At 40.2% G+C, this 16,393-nt stretch overlaps 1 long non-coding RNA gene across 3 annotated transcripts in view; it reads right to left on the bottom strand.

Annotated features, from left to right (window-relative positions):
* LOC138433573 (uncharacterized) overlaps positions 1–16,393 on the bottom strand; it is a 315,433-nt gene that overhangs the window by 144,019 nt on the left and 155,021 nt on the right. The gene's annotated exons all lie outside the window — the stretch shown is intronic.

A 16,393-nucleotide genomic window follows, 5' to 3' on the forward strand; every position in this document is an offset into this window, starting at 1 on the left:
AGTGGTATCACTGATTACACAGTGGTAGAAGGGTTGAAAAGCCAAAAAACTGTAAGGCAGCCCACAAGTCAGCACCAGCTGGAAGTCCTATCACTGTTGGGGCCAGGGGGAGGGGGTGGGAGGGGGAGAGGCGGGGGAGGTGCAAACGATGGGAGGAGGTGTTACCACAGCCCAGAAGCCAGAGCGTTTCAGTAAGAGCTGGAACCATGCAGGAGACCCAGCTACTGCCAGAGACACCGAAGGAAGCAAAAGGAGGGGTAAGAAAACTCTGACTTCTCTGTCTTACTCTCACCCCCCAATTTCCTACCGTGCCTTCTTTGAGTGCACCTACTTAGGGGCCAAAGAGTAAAAGAGAGTGTATCTGTGACACAAACCAGAATGAGAAAAGAATCAGAGAGTAAACAAGCAGCTTAAAGAAACAGGGATTAAAAGAATTGAATCGCCAGTCTATGTCTGATGCAGGATACAGCATGCTTGGGGCTGGTGCATGGGGATGACCCAGAGAGATGTTATGGGGAGGGAGGTGGGAGGGGGGTTCATGTTTGGGAATGCATGTAAGAATTAAAGATTTTAAAATTAAAAAAATAAAAAACTAAACTGTTAAAAAAAAAAAAAAAAGAAACAGGGATTAACAAATTCTTATGGTAGATACAGAAATCAATTAATCCATAAGGAACCATCATTTATTACAACTTGAGTTTCCCTTTTAAAATGATTAGTATAAAAGACTACAGGATGAAAGGTTAAGATGTGTATAGAGTAGTCTTGCTTTTAGCAATGGGAGATCAGGAGATTTGGACCAATCTTCTCTCTGAGGATAACTAATGTACATACACACAATACATATACATATTCTGCTTGAAAGCACTGGATACTGAGCAAGATAGTAACGATCCAGTGTTTGGATTTTCCCTCTGATAGAATTTACTGACTCAGGAAGAGGCAGCCAAAGGGCTATGCAGTACTGTTCCGCAGCTTCATGGAGATAAAATCACAAATGTTGTAGTCTTAGGCTTGGTAAGAGAGTCTAAAACAAAAGTGTTAGTTGCTCAGTCATGTCCAACACTTTTCCCCTCATAGACTGTAGCCTGCCAGGCTCCTCTGTCTATGGAATTCTCCAGGCAAAAATACTGACGTGGATAGCCATTCCCTATTCCAGGGGATCTTCCTGACTCAGGGATCGAACCCAGGTCTCCTGCACTGCAGGTGGATTCTTTACCATCTGAGCCACCAAGCAAGCCCAAAAGAGTCTAAGTCACCCTAACAGGGTAAACCAGAAGGAGACTGGCTCTTACAGCTATTTAAGTTGAGCTTTGAATCATCTTCATCCCCAAAATTGGATTAAGATGATTTCAAATTTAAGAGCTGCCAGCCATGTGGTAGAAGAAAACATAAGTCTTCCTCTAAGAAAGAACTTATCTTACACATCAAGTTATTTCTGCGCATAATTTTTCAATACAGCTTCTGAAACCCAATAAAATAACAGCAAGAAGACAAGAACAAGAAACATAGAGCCAACAGATGATGGAAAGAGACGCACAGTAGATCCAGATATTAGACTTATCAGGCATGAATTTTAAGATAACTATAGTTGCTAAGTGATGATAACTGTTGAAATTGGGTGATGGATTTTTGTGGGTTCTCATATATTTTCCTCCACTTTACAGGATATATTGTGATTTTTTTTTCCATGATGAAAAGAAAAAAATTCTGTGAATCAATCCAAAGAAAATCCTAGTTGGCTCTTTTGTCATCACCACATCAGAAACACACTGAACACCACTGTCAAGGGAAACATCACATCATCTTTCTGACATTCATCAGAGTTTGGTAAGTCATGAACAGCAATGAAATACTGAAAGTAGAAAGACAAAACTATATTTACTCTTTCAAGGAAATAAAAGGCCAGATTGTGAATTCAGCACAGAATAGCATTTACTTTTAAAGGACATTTCAAATTGAAGAACAACTAAGTAGAAATTCTAGAAATGAAAAATACAATAGCCAAAGTGAAGACCTCAATGGCTCAGTTTAGAGCAATTTATGCACAACTGAAATCAGACTTAATGAACTAAAACTAGTGACATAAGAAAAATGCTTAAAGAGGCAAAAAGTTGGAAAATATTTTTCAAATAGGGTAGGAAAATATTGAGAAGCTCTAATATACTTCTGGAATCCTAGAGAGAAAGGAAAGCAATAAATGAGTCAAAAACAACATATTAAGAAACAGTGGCTAAGAATTTTCCCAAATGATGAAAAACAATAAATTGAGGATTTGAGAAGTCCTACAAATTCCAAATAGGGTATGGAAGTCCTCACGTAGGCTTTACTAGCCAAACCACAGTAAAACTGCTGAAAACCAAAAACAAAGAGATATTTCAAACGCAGTTAGTGTAGGTGGGTCATGTAGGAGACCCAGTTCAATCCCTGGATCAGGAAGATCCCCTGGAGAAGGAAATGGCAACCCACTCCAGTATTCTTGCCTGGAGAATTCTATGAACAGAGGAGCCTGGTGAGCTATAGTGCATGGGGTTGCAAAGAGTTGGGCAGGGCTGAGCAACTAACACTTCCACTTTGAGGGTACAAAGAAAACTGCCTTTAAAGAAGCAGTGAGACCAACAACCATCTTCTCAAAACATGAAAATGAATACCAAGTGAAATTTCTTCAAGGTAGGTGCCTTTTGGTGCTTCCCAGGTGGCGCAGTTGGTAAAGAATCCACCATGCAGAAGACATGTTCAATCCCTGGGTCAGGAAGATCCCCTGGAGAAGGAAATGGCAACCCACTCCAGGGTTCTTGTCTGGAAAATCCCATGACAGAGGAGCCTGGTGGGCCACAGTCCATGGGGTTGCAAAGAGTCGGACATGACTGAGCACACACGTAGTATAGGCGCCTTTTGAGAGGAAAAAGGAATGACTGGGAAGAGACAAGAGGAGGCCCTAAGGGCTGCTGTTGATATTTTACTTCTTGACCTTGATGTGCTTACAGATATTTACTCCATGATTAACCACTGAACTATATATTTTTATGGTTAGTGTAGTTTTCTGTATGTTTATCATAGTTCATAATATGTTTAAAAAGCAGGTTGTGGTTGAAAGAACTCTAATTATTAAATAATCATGTAATAACTGTCAGGCTGTGCTTAGCTCTTTTGGAAAGCAAGCTATATTGTACAGTAAAATTTTAGGCTACAGAAGGAGAATCCCAAATATTTGAGATTAAAAAGTTCTATGAAGCCAAGGTGTGTAATTGAAACCAGTCTATCCTCTTCTTTCTTGTTTGTGATCCTGAAGAAGCCTGACTGTAAAGACCAAATACATATGCTAATCACAAACAGTCATATCAATAATATGTTAAATATGCTTTCAAAGTGCTTAGTGGAAACCTTTGAAAGCCATTTGCCTCCAAACCCTTAACCATACACCATCCGCTGCTTTTATTATTTGTCAAGTTTTGCATTACTGAATTTAATAAACAAAGGGGCCAGACTAGGTCTTCTATAATTATTTCATCATTAATCATGCCATCTTTGATCATTGACTTTTCTCTACAATAAAATACGTAAGCCATCAAAATTATAGGATGGAAATATATTGATGCCATTCTCTCTAGATGTGGTAAGCTGCATCCATGCTGCCTCTTATACTCCTCAGGGTTGCCATGAAAATGTAAGCTAATTGCACATAGTAAGAGTTTTAATTGATGGGTACCTGACCATTACAGCAATTTCCACTTCCAGAAGCATCCTAGCTGACATTGTTATAGATTAACATAACTGAAAAAAGTGGGACTAATTGGAGCAATTAATTAAAAATACACAATTAGCTTCCACGGCAGAGATATTTTTTCAGTTTTCACCCTCATTGCTTGAGGCCTATTAGGATTGTATGGAGTCTTACTACATGGGGGTTGTCTGTGCTGATAATTAAAAAGGAGAGACTTGGAAAGAGGGGGAAAACAGAGGGGACAACTCACAGGCCAACCAGGTGATGGAGTCTGGCCAGTTTCCCTCGGGATGAGCCAAGAGTAGAGCAAAGGTCGGGAGCCTGAATGAGAACACAAGGTGGTGTCTAAATAAGAGCCCCAGAAACTGAGGGGTTTCATTCTCTTACCAGTTCCTCTGTCTGAAAAGAAGGAAGGTAACTAGCGCTTGTCTGTCTACTTCCTAAGGATATGGAGCAGAGTCAGGGACGACTTCAGTATTGTCAGGAAAAGAACACTGCCCCTTTGCCCTTCACCCTCACTGCCATCCAGCCTGAGGTTGGAGGACCTCAAAGTTTGGCAGCTGGTTCCTAGAATAAAATCTGATTTCTCTGGTCCCATGTTGGAGTGATAAGAAGGATTCAGCACATTTCTAGAAGGACGTGAAGAATCAAGAAAAGGAGATATTCTCATCCACTCACATCCTGGTCTCACAGCAAACTGACCTAGCTCTCACCTGAAACATGCAGAGAATGTGCCAATGAGCCTGAGCTACAGGGTATATCACAGAAATTCCTTTTTTATACTTAAAATCAAGATGTCAGGGTGAAGCTTGCACCACAAAGGAAGCTGAAAGTGAATGAGTAAAGAGTAAAGATTCTTATTGGTCAAAGTCTGAGAAAGGTCACTACATGATGTCACGAGTCCATCCACAGAGGACCTGCCCGGGTTTTCCTTGGCACCCTTTCCCTGGGCACTCTGCTAGGAAGTACCATCCTACATAGGCTCGATTCTTCCCATGATCTCCTCTGCTCCAGTGAGATGGAGCTAGAATCCCAGTGACAGTCTATGTAAAGAGGATGCTCCAGTGAGCAAGTGATATGACTTAGGCTCCAAAGAGAGCTCTTTGTCACAGCTGTTTTCACGCTCTGGTACATGTCACATCTGAAAAAGAAGATGGACTTGATGATTCTTGGTTACAAATAAACCAGGTCACTGTTTCAGCATTTTAGTTCAAGCACAGGATTGTAGATACATGTTTTTCTATGATACTTCCACAGACTGAAGATGACAAGTGTAGTGGCAAAATACTGACCAGTTCCATAAATTCCTACATATTTAATAGAAACAAATAGTGAATGCTAGAAAACAGTGCAAAACCATTCTAAAAGTCGCTTAGCTAAAAATTTGAATAGGTAATGCTAGTGATGATTATATAGAGGAAAAGGTAAAATTTACCTTTATTTTCCCTCTTGATTCAACACTTAGCTATTGTAGCAATGTTGATACATTTCTCTTTAACCTCAAACATATTTGCATTTTCTTTGCCATCCTCTGGCTGAACACACATAAATCATAGCTACTTGTGCTTGGTAAATATGTTCATCACACAGGCAATCAAAAATTTATGATGCTTCAGTGACTGATGAAAAAATGCCAAAACATTTTAATTGCTTTATATACCCATGGCTTCAAGCTCACTCTAACAAAACCAATTAAGGCACTGGCATAACATTTGGCGGCAGCGAACAAATAGATGTAACCTCAAATTACATTCATTACCAAAATTGTTTCCGTTGTTAAGGATGAGAAAAATTGTGTTGAATTAGAATATTATAGATGATAGTTAGACCAAGAGGTACCAATAGGGTGCTTAGAAATCAGCCTCCCTACCTTACCAGAATTGTAAAAATAAAAACAAAAACAAAAACCCCAGAAATTCACAAGAAACAAAATAAAAAAGGAAGCAAATAACTATTATTATTAATATATGTCTGTGGGCCCAAAATCAAAGGCAAAAGTGTGGAGAAGTTGGTATAGACAATAACTTCTCATTTTTTTTCTATTTGAATTCAGCCTAAATAGCTTTAGACTAAAGTAAACTGACATACCAGTACAGGAAGGAACATAATCAGAGACAGATAATAAGAAGCAGTGACTTTCCCCAGTTCTTGGCCCAAGAACTGACCCCAACCTGACCACTGCCCAAGGAAGAAGAGAATAAAAGGGAGATAACAAGCTAGCTCGGCCTTGCCCTGTTTAGGAATGGTCTTGCACTTGAAAATTCAGCTCTTATACAGAAAAAAATAGGAAATAACAAGCTACAATCAATGGCTAAATGTGATACTAGGAAAGTATCATTTGGGTGAATCAGGAAAGCTCTCAGCTGAGAGTAACAGAAAATCCATCTAACACCGACTCAACTAAGAGCATGTTTAACCCTCAGCAAAAGTCTGGATGCAGGCAATGGTTAGTGTCAGTCCACCAGCTAAAAGATAGCAGAGCCATGTTGGCTATTCTCTTAGTCTTTCTCTTGGCTCTCTTACCTCATGGTTGCAAAATGGCCTTCAAAATCTAGGCATCATATCTGAATTCAAGGCTAGAAGTAAGGGAAAGGGGTTTCAGGATCACTACACTTTTATTTGGAAAGTGCAACGCTTCCCCAAAGCTGCCAGCAGAATCTTGTTTCCGTGTAATCGGACAAAACTATGTCCTATGGCCACTCTTGGCTGTGAAAGAGTATGAAAAAGTTAAGTATTGGGATGCGGGGGAGGGACTTCTCTTTCTTCCAGAGAAAGAGTGAGTTGTGGGGCCAGAGGCAAGACAGAAATGAGGAAATAAAAGCCTTTAAGGACATAAGGTAATCATCTGGCATCAGATTTTCAGGTAACATCATTAGAAGCGAGGAGGAAATATTCCCTTCTGTACTTCTCACACACAGGAAAACATTTCACCAAAGAGCAGACTCTCTCACGCCAGCTTACCCTAACAGGATGAGCGTCAATAGTTTCCCTAGACTAACAACTAAAAGGGCCCAGACATGCCTGGAGCATCATAAAACCTGACAGGTCAAACTACGCACAGGCCTTCTGTAGTAATTCTACCAAGTCATGTACAGTCTTCTTCAGTTCAGGCCTTCCGGAGTATTTCTATCACACAGAGTCTTCTTCCGTATTTTTCTCTACCAAATCACAAATCAGACGGGGAAATAATGGTTACCCCAAGATAAGGACAATGGATGGCCTGGTGCAGAAAATGCCAAAATCAATGACGTACTTGACAAACGACTCAACAGTGGTTAGAACGGCAGAACAATTACTATGTGCTACTTCTGAAGCAGCCTCAGAGGTAGAAAGTTCAGAGATGAAATAGGAAAAAGGAGAAAAAGCCCTGCAAAAGTTTTCTAAAAACTAATTGGTAAGATGGAAGGAACAGGGGGAACTATTTTGGTGCAGAGATGACCTCATTTTTCCCCCCAAGTATGTGCAGATCCACTTGGGGCAGAATATTTTGGCCAGACTCTAATTTCACAGTATGTTTTTCAAACTAATGAGGCAAACATATACCACTTAGATCCTAATGTGCTGTGATAGCAGAGAGCTTTGAAGCATTTTTCATTTGCTCATTAGCAAAGTGGTTATGAACCCTTTCTATCAACTAGATGCACTGAGGAACTTTTAAACTTATATTCGCATTGGTCCTCCAACTCCCCAGAAATTCTGATTTCATTGGCTCAGGTACAGCCTGTTTTATGTTTGTTTGTTATTTAAAACTCTTGCATGGATTCCAAAGTAAAAGCCAGAGTTGAGAAAAATTGGATTAAAAATAATACTCAATGGCATTGAGGGTACAGTCAGAACATAAAAACACTAATGAGTGAAAATTAGTATCATCTGTCTGACATGCAAACCAACAATAAGTTAGATGCCTAAACTAATTGATTCCCTTTCTAAGAATATATCCTAAAGAAATGGGCAAAGAATCAAAGATTAATATACTAAAATGTTCACTGCAACATTAGTTATTATCAACTGTCTCCAACAATGAATACAATTGAATTACCTGACTCATTTGTTAAAATGTTTTCAAAGAAAAAACTTCCAAAGTGTTAACAATGGTCTCATAATGGGATTATATCCATAATAATCATTTTTAATAGTTTTATGCATTTTCTCAAATCTATATACACATGTTAATTTTAAAATCAAGAAAAAACCAAAAAACATTTCTTTCCAAAGTCTTCGGTTTCAGTATTTGTGGGACCCTCATTTGGCTGGAAAAATCTGATTACTGCCATATTCACTGCGTACAGGGCTTTTAGTTTGAAGTAAAACTTAGGTTTCCATCATTAAACGATCAGATCAAATAAGCTGTAGAGAAATATTCAAAATACCTTTTAGAGAAAACTTTCATAGCTTCTTTATAAAATTAGCTCTATTTCATGAAAAGTATAATCTTCAAAAATATAATTTTAAAGGACTATAGCTACATGCAGTCAGTAGGTATAATGAAATTAGCCCAAATTTTCTAAAACATTGTTGCCAAAGATGTTATTCTCCTAGGAGAAATTTAACCAGAAATGTTTTTGAATATGTTAAATATATAGGATAATCCATAATAGATTAAGCAACACAGGAAAGCTGTGGATATTCATTTATAAAGGTGTTTGTTCCTGCAGAACTGGACACTCCGCTTTCTCTCCTTATTCTGTACTTCTCATTTTGCCCCCATGATCCTTTCCCCCGAAAAGAAAGGTAGTTCCCTGCCCCTCTGAACTCAAATATTTACAATATTTACACTTGCTTTATTTAGTTTTGCTTCATGGAAACTCACGGCTGGGCCAAGCACACTGCAGCATTGGTTTCCAATTTCACATTCCCCAGGAAAAAACAGCTGGCTCAATGTCATGGTTATTGAGTTAATTGCTGTTTTGATGACTTAGGGTAATGACTTGCATAAGCCCCTAATTTAAACCTTCAGAAAATGTGCACAAGCTCTGCTGGGTATAGACAAGAGTCCAGTCTGAGTCACCAAGCTACAGAGAAAGATGGCTGCTGCCACACCAGCTGGGGAAGGAGGAAGAGAATCTGGCCACGCTGTTAGCACTCAGGGGTGAGGACCACTGGCTATTTGTTTAGCAGCCATAGGTAAGGAAAAGGGCTCTTTCTCAGTAGTTTGGGGGAGTCCAGTGTGACTACTGTTCAGGTCATGAGGCTTGAATTTGCTAGAGGAAGGAACACCTAGAGGATGGTTACCTCTAGACACACAGAGGAATATCACTGGGATTATGCTCAGCCAATAATGCACAAAAGGAGACAAACTAAAAACCGGTATGGTTAGAGTCTCCATTTGTTAAAGGCAAAGAAAATGGGCTGTAGACTGCAACCTAAGCAGGCCCAGCAAAGGAGTTGAGTGTAAATGAACTCAGAAAAACCTATAAAGTAGGTGGTTGGAAGAAAAAGAAAATAAAATAGGTGGTTGGATGCGGGTACTTTCCACCTGCTGTACACTATGTGCTGAGCTGCTCTGCAGGGCCCACCCAGGTCCTATCTTTGCTTTCACACACATTGTGAGTTAATTTCTACTAGCTCCAAAATAGTAAAGGCAAGGCTGGCTGACAACATCCCAAGTGTTGACCCTCCTTGGGTCTGTCTTACATTTTGGATGGAGAGGAGAGAGGGTATGGGGAAATTCAGGAAAAACACTGGTTGAGCCTGGCAGGACAAGCAGATCCTTCATCCCCAAGACCCCAACAGCAGCTTCTATGAAGGGACCTAAGGCAGCTCCATTTCTCTGTCATCTTCTAGGGGTTGAGGGAAATGAAGACAGAAACTGTAATAGAACTAAAGGGACCTTAGAGGTCACATGAGACTCACTTAAATTTCAATGAACAAATCAAGACAGCATGTCTTCTCTGAAAAGTCACTGGTGATTCTTTTAACCTTCATAAATACTTTACCCCTATCACAACTCTGCCAGAACCCTAGAACTTCAGAGGGATCTAAGACTGCAATCCTTGAAAGAATACCCATAACCATATTGTTATCACAATGAGTGAACATTTATTATGTTCCAGGTACTGTATTAAAACTTGAGGTTGAGTATGTCATCCTCATTGTCTCCACTATCAATGATTCCCAGATACAGAAACAACCTTAGAAAGTGGAAGGTTTTAACCCTGATGACACAGAAAGAATGGGGATCCAAGATTAATCCCAGGCAGCCCCATGACAGAACCACTCACTGTAGGAGGCGGGGGTGGGGGCAGGTAAAGAAGCGGTAGCAGAGGTGAGTCAGTCACACCTGAGTGCTGACACTATATCAGCCTCTTTGCTAAGCACCTTTCACCCACTTCTGCTATTACAACATCTTAAAGATAAGCTTGTTTCATCAACTCCTAGCTTACACATAAGAAAACTGAAGTTCAGAGGGGTTAGATGATTTCTCTCTGGTCCTCCCAGAGAAATAAATGCTGGAACTAGCATTAGAATCCAGACAGCCAGATTCCCCAGTGTTTTTGGACCCAATATTTTTGCAGCTACCAGGAAGAAAAGCTCACTGAGAGGTCTGGCTGGTAATTTGAATCTTGAACATATTCTAATCTCTAGAAGGATAAGGAAAGTTTCATTTTGTGTTGGCTGAGGTTTTCTGTTATTTGATTTCTTTTTCTTAAAAAGCATGAAAAAGGGACAATTATGAGGGTCTTCCAACACTGTAACTCCACCTTAAATAGAGATGGTATAACAGCACAGAGAAAAAGTCAATCAATCATTCTTCCTCATGGACCACAAGTTTAATCACGAGGGGGATGTAAGACCAAAGACCACTAAAAATAGTACATATAAATTAAAGAGGGTTGTTCTTGAGTACCATTATCTTTTTCATAGACACAACATAAAAAAAATTTCTTCACAGTAAATACAAACTACAGCGTGAGACCTGAATTCAGATGCTTGTTGGAGTCTATTACACACAGTATTATTTCCCTGGTATTTGATGAAAGTGAGAAAGGATGATGAACATTTTGGCAGGCTTTATACTGGGCTGATCAATATTTTCCATTTCCCCATTTATATGCTCCTACAACTCACCAGGCGAGAGGACAAGTTAACCAGATATGGCAGGAGAGAAAGGGTCAAGCAGAACCCATAAGTCAAGGCAAAAAGAGAAGGGAAAAATTAATGGAAAGAAGCTGGAGGAAGAAGAGAGGGTTAGAGAAACACAGCAACAAGCTCACAAAATAGCTTTTGAAGTGACCAGTACACATATAATGGAGGTGGCAGAGTGAGTGAGAGAGCACCTTAAAGGAAATCAGTCCTGATGCTGAAGCTCCAATATTCTGGCCATCTGATGTGAAGAACTACTCATTGGAAAAGACTCTGAAGCTGGGCAAGATTGAAGGCAGGAGGAGAAGGGGGCAACAGGACGAGACGGTTGGATGGCATCACCGGCTCAATGGGCATGAGTTTGAGCAGGCTCTGGGAGATGGTGATGGACAGGGAAGCCTGGTGTGCTGCGGTCCATGGGGCTGCAACAAATTGGACATGACTGAGTGGCTGAACTGACTGAACTGATCCACCCCACACCAGCCCAGCGTTGTCTGTGTGTCTCCACATGACTGGTAACAACCCCAGAAGTTTCAGGTCCCAGACACACCACAAAGAGGAGACCCAGAAGGGAACTTTGAAACTCTAGTCAGTTTCAACATCCAAGATTTGTCTCAGTACGCCAAGCCCTAGCTTGTGCTCCAGGCTCCCTGACACCGCTGGGTTTGAGTGCCTTGCTTACTGGGTCCCCACTTTCCCTAAAGACTTGAAAGTTGGCAGTAATGGAAGAAAGGTGTGAAGATCTCAGGATAAAGTCAAGTCTTAGGTGGATTACCAGCAAATACCTGTCTCCTGGCATGCTCTGGTGGGCTAGGATGGGGAACTGTATCAGAGCCCATTGCTAAGTTTCTTCAACTAAATTAAGCAGAGCTTTGGGACAGATTTAAGAGTATCAAGGCCAAACCATCACACAACCATGGAATCAGGAAACACCCACAAGGTCAGTGTTAGAAACATGGACATCAGAATCCATAAAAAGCCAAGAGAGTAATGAAGAATGAGATCAGGAATGGTGAAGACTCAAGTCAGGCTTCCTAGGAAGAAAAGGAAAAAGGTGGACAGTCACCAAGGATCTAGGTGCTTGTACAGATGGGAGAAGAGACACACACAACTCCAGCAAGAGCCTATGCCTTCAAAGGACCTGCTACACCTGTTCCATTCTCTTACAGTTGATTCTTCCTCATGAATGTATCCCTAGGGGCCCCTCAATCTGCTTGCTTTCCCATACTTTCTGGATGAGAATGGATGTCTCTTAAATTTGCTTCTGGGCTACCCACCACCCCATCTACATACAATAAACTAATAACCCACAAATCAACAGGATGACCTTCTGTGAAGCTCCAGTTGACACAGCTATGCAGACAAAGAAGAGCCATCAGATGAGCCTGTGGCCTCATGAGATACACACTTGATAAGTTATCCCTAGGAAGGGCAAGAAAGAATATGACACCAAGGCATCAAAAAGGACTTTGTTTCATTTGGAGTTTGAAATGTTAATTAGAAGTTTTACATGTTGGAAATAAGTTGTTATATGATGTTCAGTGCTTTTCAATATTTTTTTAATGAATCAAAATAAAAAACAAAAAATTATGAGAGAGGAAGGGCGGATTGCGGGATAGACGGGGGAGGGGCAGGGCTGGAGGGGAAGGAGAGGAAAGGTGGAGATCGGATGGGAGTGAGAGGGAAAGAAGAAACAGTCCTGTGAGGCTCTGTGAAGCTGAGTGAACAGAGGGGTCAGCTGACATTGAAGCCAAGCTGCACTGAGGTCCTTTCAGATATCCAAACAAAAGGAAGAATGAAGTTTTAGAAGCCATGAACACACAGACATTCTTAGAATCCAAAGAAGGACCCAGAGAAGTCTCAGAAACAGTATAACCTGAGCCTCCAAAGGAAAGAAGAGAATTATGGTCAACAGGTAAATTTCATCAATGTTCTCAGAATTTCAGGGACCTGGTAACGATATGAAACTCCCATCAAATGCTTTCAATTAATTTGTCAAGTCTAGCAAGGCAGAGTTTTTCTGGTTTAGAACAGAAGCTCAGGAGAAAACAGAATTCACTTTGCAGTTAAATTCTGAACCAATCTGTCAGGAAATGGACCTTTTCTATGATGGAGCCCCTGGACCACATTTACATTTCTGAAATAGAAATATGAGCAGTAAACATACCACCTGGGAACCGTCTACCTCCTATGCTAGAAGCACAAAAATCCATTCCCTCTTGTGCTAAGAAAGAAAACTGGACTTTTTTTTCTCTCATAAGACTTGAAATATTCAAAACTAGCAGCTTATCAAATTTTCAGTGTTGGAGAAAAGAAAAAATTTCAAACATGTATTGATTGTTTCCTCTCATTAACTGAATCCTGGTAATGGCAGAGAATTCATAACTGCCGGCCAAATACATCCTCTCATTAACTCCAGCCACTTAATTATGTCAATTGAAAGGTTCTAATTTTATTATGTCTTTTCAGATACTTAAATTCATTTATTGGGAAAGGAAGAATTTAGAAGGTTCAAGTCACATTTGGTTAAATTTCCTCAGAAGAAATCATCTTTTAGTACAAAAGGGATTGTCTGAAACAATCGACGGTAGATTCCTGCCCTGACTTTTTAAGGCTGTCAGAGAACAAAGCAACCACCCTACACTGGGTCTGATTTCTATAAGCCACACTTGATAGGAAGAAAAAAGCTTAGTCTCCTCACTTGACAGTCACACTCTGGTCCGGGGAGAAGGTAAAATCCAACCACAGCATCTGGCTAGCAGAAAACTACCTCAATGTAAGAAAATGCATTTATGTATCCCTTCCTGGAACAGAAGGTGATTCAGAGTTGCAGAGGAAAAAAGTGGCACATTTCAAAGCCTTAGCATAAAGGGATAAGGAAATCTATACAAGGTCAACGAAGAAATATCTGAACCTAGAGGTCATTCAAGACATGAGTCCAGTGCGTTTGCAGTTGTTTCCAGGCATCAGAGATGGTTTGTTTCCGGGACGGAGAAACACAAAATTGAGCAAAATGAGCAATACATTACTGGGAAGTGTTTGTATATGGGGACTAGTTTAAATGTAAACATCACTAACTCTATATTCAAGAATGAATTTTTGCCCCTTCTTCAAAAAATATAGAAAAATTCTTGACCATGAAAAACGGGACTCTCAGGAAAGCTACTTTAAAAGAGGAAAAAATCTCCCAAATAGTATCACTCTGGTCTCTTTACTGACCACCAATCCATTTAAATAGCCTCTTTTCCTAATTTTCCCAACGTGGTATTTTCTCTCAGCATGTGGGTATACAACACTTCACGTTAGGCCTGGAACCATGGTAGGAATCATATCAGAGCCCCCAACATGCTCCAGTAATATAAAATACAATCACTTATTTTCTGCTGCTCAAATTAAAAAAAAATGATATAAAACTATATGCAAATTCTGATTTTATTAACATTAACCATGGTGGATGGGGTAGATGGGGAAGGGCGAACATGCAAAACTGCTTAATAGCAGTTATCTTAAGGTAGTAAAATTATCATTCATTTTTTTTCCTTCCCCCAAATTATCTACATCTTCTCTGATGTAGTTGCCCTTCAACATACAGAAGTAGACAGCCTTCTCTTCTGGCTCCCATACCTTTGGGTTTCCTTTTTTATATTTACAAAAGAATGTCATCTCTGGCCCAACTCTCTGAAGCCTGTGTCTCTGCACTTTCCTATCTGCAAAAAACTGCCTTTCAGTTACTCATCCAAGATGACCTCCAACTCTTTGCTGCTCAATATTTTGCAAAAGTTCATTTGAAAATACATAGTAGAAGTGGAGAATTGCCTGAAGACTCTTTCTTTTCCTTTCTAGAATTCTACTGTGGCAAAATGCCAGCCATGAGGGATGTTCTATAAAGCAGTCCTATATAATTCAGTGGCAGTCACTGAGGGCATTTGAGGAAATTGATCACCAGAGCTCAAAATATCCTCTTTATTTGTACCTCTGAGAACACTTAATTCTGTTCTCAGTGCCAGGGATAATTGAGCTTCTAAGAAACTTTTTTAAAAAATCATGTAACCAAATTAGACTTTCCTCTTTGCTCTGGTTGCTGGGATGCCCAGAGCCAAATTTTCACCCCACAGGCACACATGTTCTACACTGAACTTTGCTTTCTTTCTCGTTGTCCTTAGTCCTCATTACATTTTATATTCTTACCTTTTTTGGTTATTTTTGGCTCTGCTGGGTCTTTGTTGCTGTGTGTGGGCTTTCTCTAGTTGCAGCAGCTGGAGGCTGTTCTTCTCTGCAGTGCACGGGCTTCTCATCGTGGTGGCTTCGCTTGCTGCAGAGGACAGGCTCTAGGCACACAGGCTTCAGTACGCAGCTCAGGGGCTCAGTAGCTGCCGTGCATGGGCTCAGTTGCTCCACTGCACGTGGGATCTTTCTCAGACCAAGGATCAAACCCACGTCTCCTCCATTGGCAGGTGGACTCTTAACCACTGGACCACCAGGGAAAACCTATTCTCATTTTTTAACTGTCTTAAAGTCTTTATGAAACAAGAGAGTTATAAGAAAAGGACTTGACTTAATGTTATAAAGAAAAATGAATTTGAAAAAGTGTCTGTGGCCTGATGGAAGCATACGATCAAAACTTCCTTTTACTCTTCAGTGAAGAAGACAGTCACAGCCTCTTCTTTGGCAAAACAACACTGATAAAGGAAAAGAACACTTCTCCAACCTTCAGTGTTTTCTCTAAGAATCCTGGGCTGTTTTCCATAAGAAAGCTGGATCTCTTTAAGAATTTCTGAGCTAGCAAAATGTTTTCATAAAATACATCCCAACAGTTTTTCTCAGTGATTTGTCCCAGGGAAATGTGTGTGCATGAGAGGACCTGGCTGTTTGTTTTGCATCAACACAAGCACATATTAATATTCACTTTGAAGGGAAACAGTATAGATAAGGAAGAATCCCGTGAATTTCTGTCCTAGGCCTTTTCCAAACAGAGTAGTAATTGGTTCTAACTCTGCTTAGCTAGGGACAAGTCAACATGAGATGGCAAACCTGTAATTCCAAGGCAGCCACTGCATATACCTCCAACAGTACAAAGATTATTGTATAAATGATCATAATGTTCTGGGTAGTCCCTTGGGATTCAGCATGAAGCATTAAGCAGAAATTTCCTTATGTATTAAGGGTAAGAGGGAAGATGCTTGCTTTCATATTTCAAACATTCCATGCAATATGAACCAGAGTTGCCTTGCTTACCCCCTAAATTACTTTCAAGAAAGATTCCCATCACTTTTTTTTATAGAAATGGAGCTCTACCTCATCCTGTTCTATGCAACCTCAGCTGTGATGAATGCTTTTCCACATAAAAATAAGTCCTCAAAGGATGACTGCATGACCATAAGCAGCAATACAGATTAATGGATGCTATGTGCCTGAAATCCTGCAAAGCTTTTTACTAGAAGATCTCATTACTCTTCACCACCAACCTTCAAGACAGGTCTATGCCCATTTTTATGCTGAGACTCAGGCTGCTAAGTACTTTGTCCAGGGTCACACAGTTACCAGATGACTGAAACAGGATTAAAACTCAGATCTAACTCCCGAGTT

This window comes from Ovis canadensis, chromosome 2 (genome assembly GCF_042477335.2).
Source record: "Ovis canadensis isolate MfBH-ARS-UI-01 breed Bighorn chromosome 2, ARS-UI_OviCan_v2, whole genome shotgun sequence".
Taxonomy (NCBI): Eukaryota; Metazoa; Chordata; class Mammalia; order Artiodactyla; family Bovidae; genus Ovis; species Ovis canadensis.